Raw genomic sequence first — 7700 nt, 5'->3', positions numbered from 1 at the left:
TCTGGGAAATGCAGTCCAAACAGGATAGTCCTTGCGACTGGGTGCCGGTGGTTCTGCAGCCTGTTCTCGGTGTGCGCAGGCGCCGGGGTGCGCCCGCGCGAGGTGGAGGATACCCCGAGGATGCCCCTACTGAGTATGATGGTGAGTTCTGGTGGTCTTGTGCAGGTGGAGGAGGCACGTGGAATCTAAGTCGAGGCTGTAGAAGGCAGAGCAGAGGCGTGCGGCCTCGGAGCCTCAGACCTGCGTGCAGGAAGATGAGGTGGCGGGTTCCTGGGTACGGTGGTTCCCTGGATGCGAGCTCTGTGAGGACAGGGACTTTGGTCTTTCGCCGCCTAAGGTTGCGCCAGGAGCACAGGAGGCGGTGAGTATACATTTGTTTTAAAGAAAGAATGCCTGGGCGTGTGTGTATGTATTCATGTTTTCATTCTCTGTGACATTCTGGGACCCACTGTGTGTCTCTACCACATAAGGGTTTGTATTTCTGTTTGTGGGTTTTTTTTGGAGTGCGTCCCTTTGGGTATGAAAGTGGTTTGTATTTCAGATTTTGAGATTATATAAAATTTGTTAAGCCCTCTTCTTTCCCACCCTGAAATTCCTCATGCCCAGTAACTTTCTCTTCTCTCCGTTAAAACCCGAGTCTGGCTGACTTTTGTCCAAGACACATCCTAGCAGGACCAATTCATCCATTAGGCACAGTAAACAAAGTGCCTAGGGCCCACAAAACTTTTAGCGGCTCACACAAAATTCTTTTTAAAATAAGAATTAAAAAATTATTTTTAAGTTGAAGAAAATGTTTAAGTCAAGGAAATGCAATATATTAACTTATTAATTACTATACCAACACAACTGTAAAATATAATTTTTATTTTTATGGAAAAAGGAGCCCACCAAAGTCATAATGCAGCCCTGCATATAGCCAAATCAAATCAGATTTCAATCCATTTTTATCTCTTCCAATTCCCCATTGGGACTTGTGAAAATAGCACGACCTTAGATGAAACTGTGTGTAAACTCTGACTGTCACTCATGCTAGCCCCCTCTCCCTGGCCCCATTATAGACTGGAACATTTCCTTCCCCAGCTGGACGAGCACCTTGAGAACAAAGTTTGAACACTTGTTTTAGTCTCCTAATAATATTTTCTTTCCCAGACTCTTTGGGAAGAGACAGTAAAAAGTTAAAACTTGAGTGCTTGTGTGACTGTGTGTGGAATTCTACCATAGGAAGTAGTGTTTTTATCTGTGAGAATGATTTAAAATTTATATGGTGTTTTGAATATTATGCTTTTTTATGTGTATTCTGTGGAGAATGTGAAGGTGAATCACTGTGTGAACAGGATTGTTGAGCGAGAAGCTGCATGACTGAGTTGGATATGTGTGACTTTGATTATATAAATATAGAACCCTCTGACATTATGACTGTGTATATTTGTGAATGACCATAAGCCTTCTTATCTTCTCAACAATGAAATAAAGAAAGGAATGTTGCATCTTTTTGGAGCAATAACTTTACTTCAAGATTTGGATGAAAGAGGATTTGCTATTTATCTAGAAAATCATTTGGATATTTTATATTCAATCAGATAGATTTTTTCTTTCCTCAGGAGAATACATCAGCATACCTTTTCAAATAAGAAAGAATTTAGAGCCACATGCTCTGTATGCTAAAGGTTTCAACTTTCGTGTCCATCTTAGACACCCAGAGGCAGGCTTCTATTCTCTTGTGCTGTGAGGAAATTTTTAGTGAATACATTTGGAAAACCCTTGAAGAAAAACATAATTTACACTTAGAGAGGCAGTTTGGCTGAGAGCAGAGAACTAGGAGTAGGGAGTATTGTCCTGGATTTTACATCAAGTATCATTATTTCTATTTTCTGAAACGAAAACAATGACTCAGAGAAGACAATAGGTTTAAGACCATTCAATCTATCCATCAGAGAACTACTTGCCATGCTTCAAATTATAGATAATTAATACATTGTTATATGATTCCAATGAAATGCAAAATTAGAGTTCTGTTTGCTGGGTAAGGCTTTATTACTGTTAAAATATTTTAACTTTGAATGACAGAGTGGTCATTGTCAGTAATAATACAGTGATTTTATCTTTGGTACATTCCCATTCCTCACATTGACTTTTTAAAATACATTTCCTTCTACTTTTTTTTTTTTTAAACTTTTATTTATTTTAAGTGTGTTTTTCCAGGACCCATCAGCTCCAAGTCAAGTAGTTGTTTCAATCTAGTTGTGGAGGGTGCAGCTCAGAGTGGCCCAGGTGGGGATTGAACCAGCAACCTTGGTGTTAAGAGCACCGTGCCCTAATGCTGTTCATGGCAGCTTTCTTCACAATAACCAAAAAGTTAAAGCAACCCAAATATCCACTGATGGAGGAGTGGAAAAACAAAATATGGTATATACATACAATAGACCATTATTCAGCCTTAAAAGGGAAGGACATTCTGATACATGCTATAACATGGATGGACCTAGAGGACATTATGCTAAGTGAATAAGCCAGTCACAAAAAGATAAATGTTGTATGATTCCACTTATATGAGGTACCTAGAGCAGTCAAATTCATAGAGACAGAAAGTAGAATGGTGGTTGCTAGGGGCTATGGAAAAGAGGCTTGGGAGGTAATTATTTGATGAGTATAGTTTTCAGTTTTGCAAGATGAAAAGAGTTCTGGATGTGAATGGTGGTGATGGTTGCACAACAATGTGAATGGACCTAATACCACTGAACTGTACACTTAAAAATGGTTAAATGGTAAATTTTGTTATATATATTTTACCAAAATTTAGAGAGAGAAAAAGCCTGAAATGCTACAAATAATAAAAATTGTGATGAAATGAAGAATGTCTTTGATAGAATCACCAGTAGATTGAATATGGCCAAGCAAAGAATCAATGATCTTGAAGATATATTAATAGTAATTTTCTAAACTGAAACTCTATGAAAAACAGAAAAATGGAACGGAATTTTAAAAAACTTGAGGATGAATACAAAAAGTGTAATATATGTATAATGGAATACAGGGAGGAGCAGAAAAAAGATTGAATTGATAATGGCTGACAATTTTCCACAATTAATGACAGGCACCAAACCACAGTCCAGAAAGGTTAGGATAAATACCAAAAACTACACCAATGCATATCATATTAAAACTTTAGAAAACCAAAGACAAAATCTTGGAAAGACGCCAGAGTTTGGGGGGTGGCAACTAACCTAGAGAGACACAAGGATGAAAATTAAATTAGACTTCAAAAAACAGACAAGCAAGAATAACATGGAGAGAAATATTTGAAGTGTTGAAGGAAACACCCACTAACAGAATCCTATATCCAGTGAAATTATCCTTCAGAAGTGAAGAAGAAATAAAGACTTTCTTAAAGAAGTAAAGACTGAGGGAATTTGTTGCCAGTAATTCTGCCTTGCAAGAAATGTTAAAAGAAGTTCTTCATAGAGATACAAAATGATATAGGTCAGAAACTTAGATCTATGAGGTGTGATCAAACAATATGGTGAATGTTTAAATTAAAATAATTATTACATGGGGTCGGCCTGGTGGCTCAGGCGGTTAGAGCTCCATGCTCCTAACTCTGAAGGCTGCCGGTTCGATTCCTACATGGGCCAGTGGGCTCTCAACCACAAGGTTGCCAGTTCAACTCCTCAAGTCCCGCAAGGGATGGTGGGCTCTGCCCCCTGCAACTAAGGTTGAACACGGCACCTTGAGCTGAGCTGCCTCCCAGATGGCTCAGTTGGTTGGAGCACGGGCTCTCAACCACAAGGTTGTCAGTTCAATTCCTTGACTCCCGCAAGGGATGGTGGGCAGTGCCCCCTGCAACTAAAATTGAACATGGCACCTTGAGCTGAGCTGCCGCTGAGCTCTCAGATGGCTCAGTTGGTTGGAGCACATCCTCTCAATCACAAGGTTGCCGGTTCGACTCCCGCAAGGAATGGTGGGCTGTGCCCCCCTGCAACTAGCAACGGCAACTGGACCTGGAGCTGAGCTGTGCCCTCCACAACTAAGACTGAAAGAACAACAACTTGAAGCTGAACAGCACCCTCCACAACTAAGATTGAAAGGACAACAACTTGACTTGGGGAAAAAAAAAAGGCCTGGAAGTACACAGTGTTCCCCAATAAAGTCCTGTTCCCCTTCCCCAATAAAATCTTTTAAAAAAAACTATTACAGTAAAAGACACATTGCCATTAATCCCTCTCAAAATACTCTCCCTTGCTTCGAACACACTTCTCCCATTGTTCTCGTCAATTTCTGAAGCAGTTCTGGAGGTCCTCTTTCATGAGCATCTGGAATGAAGCATGATCAGGACCCTATCTCATCCAGATGATCAAGGTCAGCATCAACAGTGATAAGTCATGTTGATTGTGCATCCTTGATATGATGTGATAAAATAAAGAGACACTTTACCTTTGTGATAGGCTAAAAGAAAAAAAACTGCCAACCAAGAATGCCCTATCTGGCAATGTTAGCTTTCAGAAATGAAGAGGAAATAAAGACTTTCTCAAACTAACAAGAACTGAGGGACTTCATCACCACTAGACCTGCCTTACAAAATGCTGAGAGGAGTTCTTCAAGCTGAATTGAAACAATGCTAATAAATATAAATTGAAAATACATAACACACTGGCTAAGGTAAATGTAGTCAGATTCCAAATTTGGTCGTTTGTTAACCACTTAACTATAGAATAAAGGTTAAAGGACAGAATAGCCAGGTAAAATTAATAAGACAACACTAGTAAGTCCTTACTATCAATAATTTAAATATAAATGGATTGAATTCTCCAATCAGAAGGCATGGAGAGGCTAGATGGATGAAAAAAGAGCAAACAACATGCTGCCTAGAAGAGACTAACTTCAGCTTTAAGGACACACATAAGATCAAAGTGAAGGATGGAAAAAGATTCCTTGCAAGTGGAAACCAAAAGAGAGCAGGGGTAGCAATAATTATATAAGACAAAATAGACTTTAAGCCAAAATGGTTAACTCTTGTTATTATATAATGTAAAAGGTCATTATATAATGTAAAAGGTGTCAATTCATCAAGATGGTATAACAATCACAAATATATCCACACCCAACATCAGAGCACCTAAATATACTAAGCAAATGCTAACAAATCTCGGAAGAAATGGACAATGTTACAATAATAGGGAACTTCAGTACCCCAGTTTCAAGAATGGATAGATCATCCAGACAGAAAATCAACATGAAAATGTTGGACTTAAACCATACTTTAGATTAAATGGACCTAACAAACATGTATAGAACATTCCACTCAACAGTGTTGAGTGGAATGTTCTATACATGTTTGCTTTTTTCTTAAGGGCACACGAATATGCTTTTTTCTTAAGGGCACACGAACATTATCAAAGATAGATCATATGATAGGCCACAAAACAAGTCTTAGCAAATTTAAGAAGAGTGAAATTATATCAAATATCTCTTCTGGCCTTAATAATATGAAACTAGAAATCAATAACAGGGAGAAGCTGGAAAAATCTACAAAAATGTGGAGATTAAACAACAAACTATTGGACAACCAGTGGATCAAAGAAGAAATCAAAAGGGAAATAAAAAAATGTCTTGAAAAAAAATGAAATGGAAACAAAACATACCAAAACCTGTGGGATGCTGCAAAAGCAGTTCTAAGAGGGAAGTTTATAATAATAAATGCCTATATTAAGAAAATAAAATCTCAGATTAACACCTTAACTTTACACTAGAAGGAACCAGAGAAAGAAGTACAAACTAAATCCAAAGCTAGCAAAAGGAAGGAAGAAACAAATATCAGGGCAGAAATAGAAACCAGAAAATCAATAGAAAAGATCAATGAAACTAAGAGCTATTTTCTTGAAAAGGTAAACAAAATTGATCAATTTTTAGCTAGACTGAAAGAAAAGGGACACACACACACACCAAAAAACCAAAAAGACTCAAAATAAATAGAAATGAGGCAATACTGTTAATATCACAGAAGTACATAGAATCATAAGGAACTAGTATGAACGTTTATATGTAAACAAATTGGATAACCTAGAAGAAAAAGATAAATTCCTAGAAACATAAACCTACCAACACTGAATCAGAAAGAAATAGAAAATCTGAACAAACTAATAATGAGTGAGGAGATTGAATTAGGAATAAAAATCCTCCCAACACAGGAAATGTCAGGACCACCTGGTTTCTCTAGTGAATTCTACCGAACATTTGAAGAATTACCACCAATCATCCCAGCTCTTCCAAAAAGTGAAGAGGAAGGATCACTCACAGACTTATTTTGTGAAGCCAGCAATTACCCTGATACCAAAGCCAGGCAAGAACATTACAAGAAAACTACAGACCAATATTCCTGATGAATGTAGATGCAAAAAATCTCAAAAAAATATCAGCAGACTGAATTAAACAGCACATTAGAAGGATCACACATTGTGACGAAGTGGAATGTATCCCTGCAATGCAAGGATGGTTCTGCATACACAAATTAGTAAATGTGATATACCACATTAATAAAATGACAGATAAATCATATGATCATCTCAATAGATAATCGAAAAGCATTTGATAAAATACATCCTTTCATGATTAAAACTCTCAACAAATAAGGTATAGATGGACCATACTTTAATATAATAAATGCCATATACATCAAACCCACAGTTAACATTATACTCAATGGTGAAAGGTTGAAAGCTTTTCCTCTAAGATGAGGAACAAAACAAGATTGCCCACGCTCACCACTCTGATAAAAAAATTTGTGGCACATATACAATGGAATATTATTCAGCCATGAGAAGGAAGGAAATGCTGCCGTTTGCAACAACATAGATGGACCTTGAAGGCATTATGCAAAGTGAGCTAAGCCCAACAGAGAAAGACATACTGTATAATATTGTGGGGAGCCATGGTTACAGGAAACTCTGAGCTTTGCAGAATGGCTCGGTTTATGCTACCTGTTTCCTCCCCCTGAGGCAATTGTCTCTTCCTGCACCTGAGGGGAGCTTGAGCTTGTAAGCTGCTGAGGAATTTGGTGGGAGCGGCCAGTTCCCAGACACAGAAGGCTGATGCCTATCAGGGCAATTGATAAGATAATTACTTGTGAGTTTCGGTGAATTTTGTATCCTCTATGTGAAAGCTAAAGAATTTACATTTGTTATGTTAATACATACTTGCACGTGCTCAAACTGCTTATATGGGAGCAGTAAAATAAACTTAGTGTCTTCAGGATCACTGAAGTTCCGCGATCGCCATCATATGTGAGAGTGTCTTTTATTCATTCCCACTCCCCCATTCGGGAACCCATCGACTCGTGACAGCTGGCCCGTCACATAATATCACTTTTATGTAGACTCTATAATTGATGAAGTCTAAAAAATAGTAGAATGATGGTTACCAGAGGCTGGGGGTTAGGGGAATGGGGGATATGTTGTCTTAAGAGTACAAATTTGGAACTAGTACATAATTCTTGGGGGGCTAATCCACTGCTTAGTGATTATAGTCAACAATTCTGTATTAAAACTTCAAAGTTGCCAGGACACTAGATCTTAACTGTTCTCAACACAAAAAAGTAATGAAAATTATGTGAAGTGATAGAAGTTTTAGCTAACACTAAGGTGGTAATTATATTGGAATATATCAATGTTTCAAATCAACGCGTTGTACATCTTCAATATACAAAC

The 7700-nt window shown here is 37.9% G+C and overlaps 1 protein-coding gene across 14 annotated transcripts in view; it reads left to right on the top strand.

The window, feature by feature from the left end:
- The first annotated feature begins 23 nt into the window (after positions 1-23).
- ZNF45 (zinc finger protein 45) overlaps positions 24-7700 on the top strand; it is a 33013-nt gene continuing 25336 nt past the window's right edge. For 13 of the 14 annotated variants that reach the window (XM_019756567.3, XM_019756565.3, XM_019756562.3 and 10 more), the window contains exon 1: positions 80-361. The gene's annotated coding sequence lies outside the window, so the exon portion shown is untranslated. Of the gene's footprint in view, positions 362-7700 lie in introns of all 14 variants that reach the window. The other variant, XM_074314190.2, reaches the window with a different exon arrangement.

The sequence above is a fragment of the Rhinolophus sinicus genome, chromosome 8 (genome assembly GCF_057876585.1).
Source record: "Rhinolophus sinicus isolate RSI-liver-muscle chromosome 8, RSI-T2T, whole genome shotgun sequence".
Classification (NCBI taxonomy): Eukaryota; Metazoa; Chordata; class Mammalia; order Chiroptera; family Rhinolophidae; genus Rhinolophus; species Rhinolophus sinicus.
The sequence above is the reverse complement of the archived record's forward strand: the minus strand, read 5'-3'. Positions and strand labels throughout refer to the sequence as shown.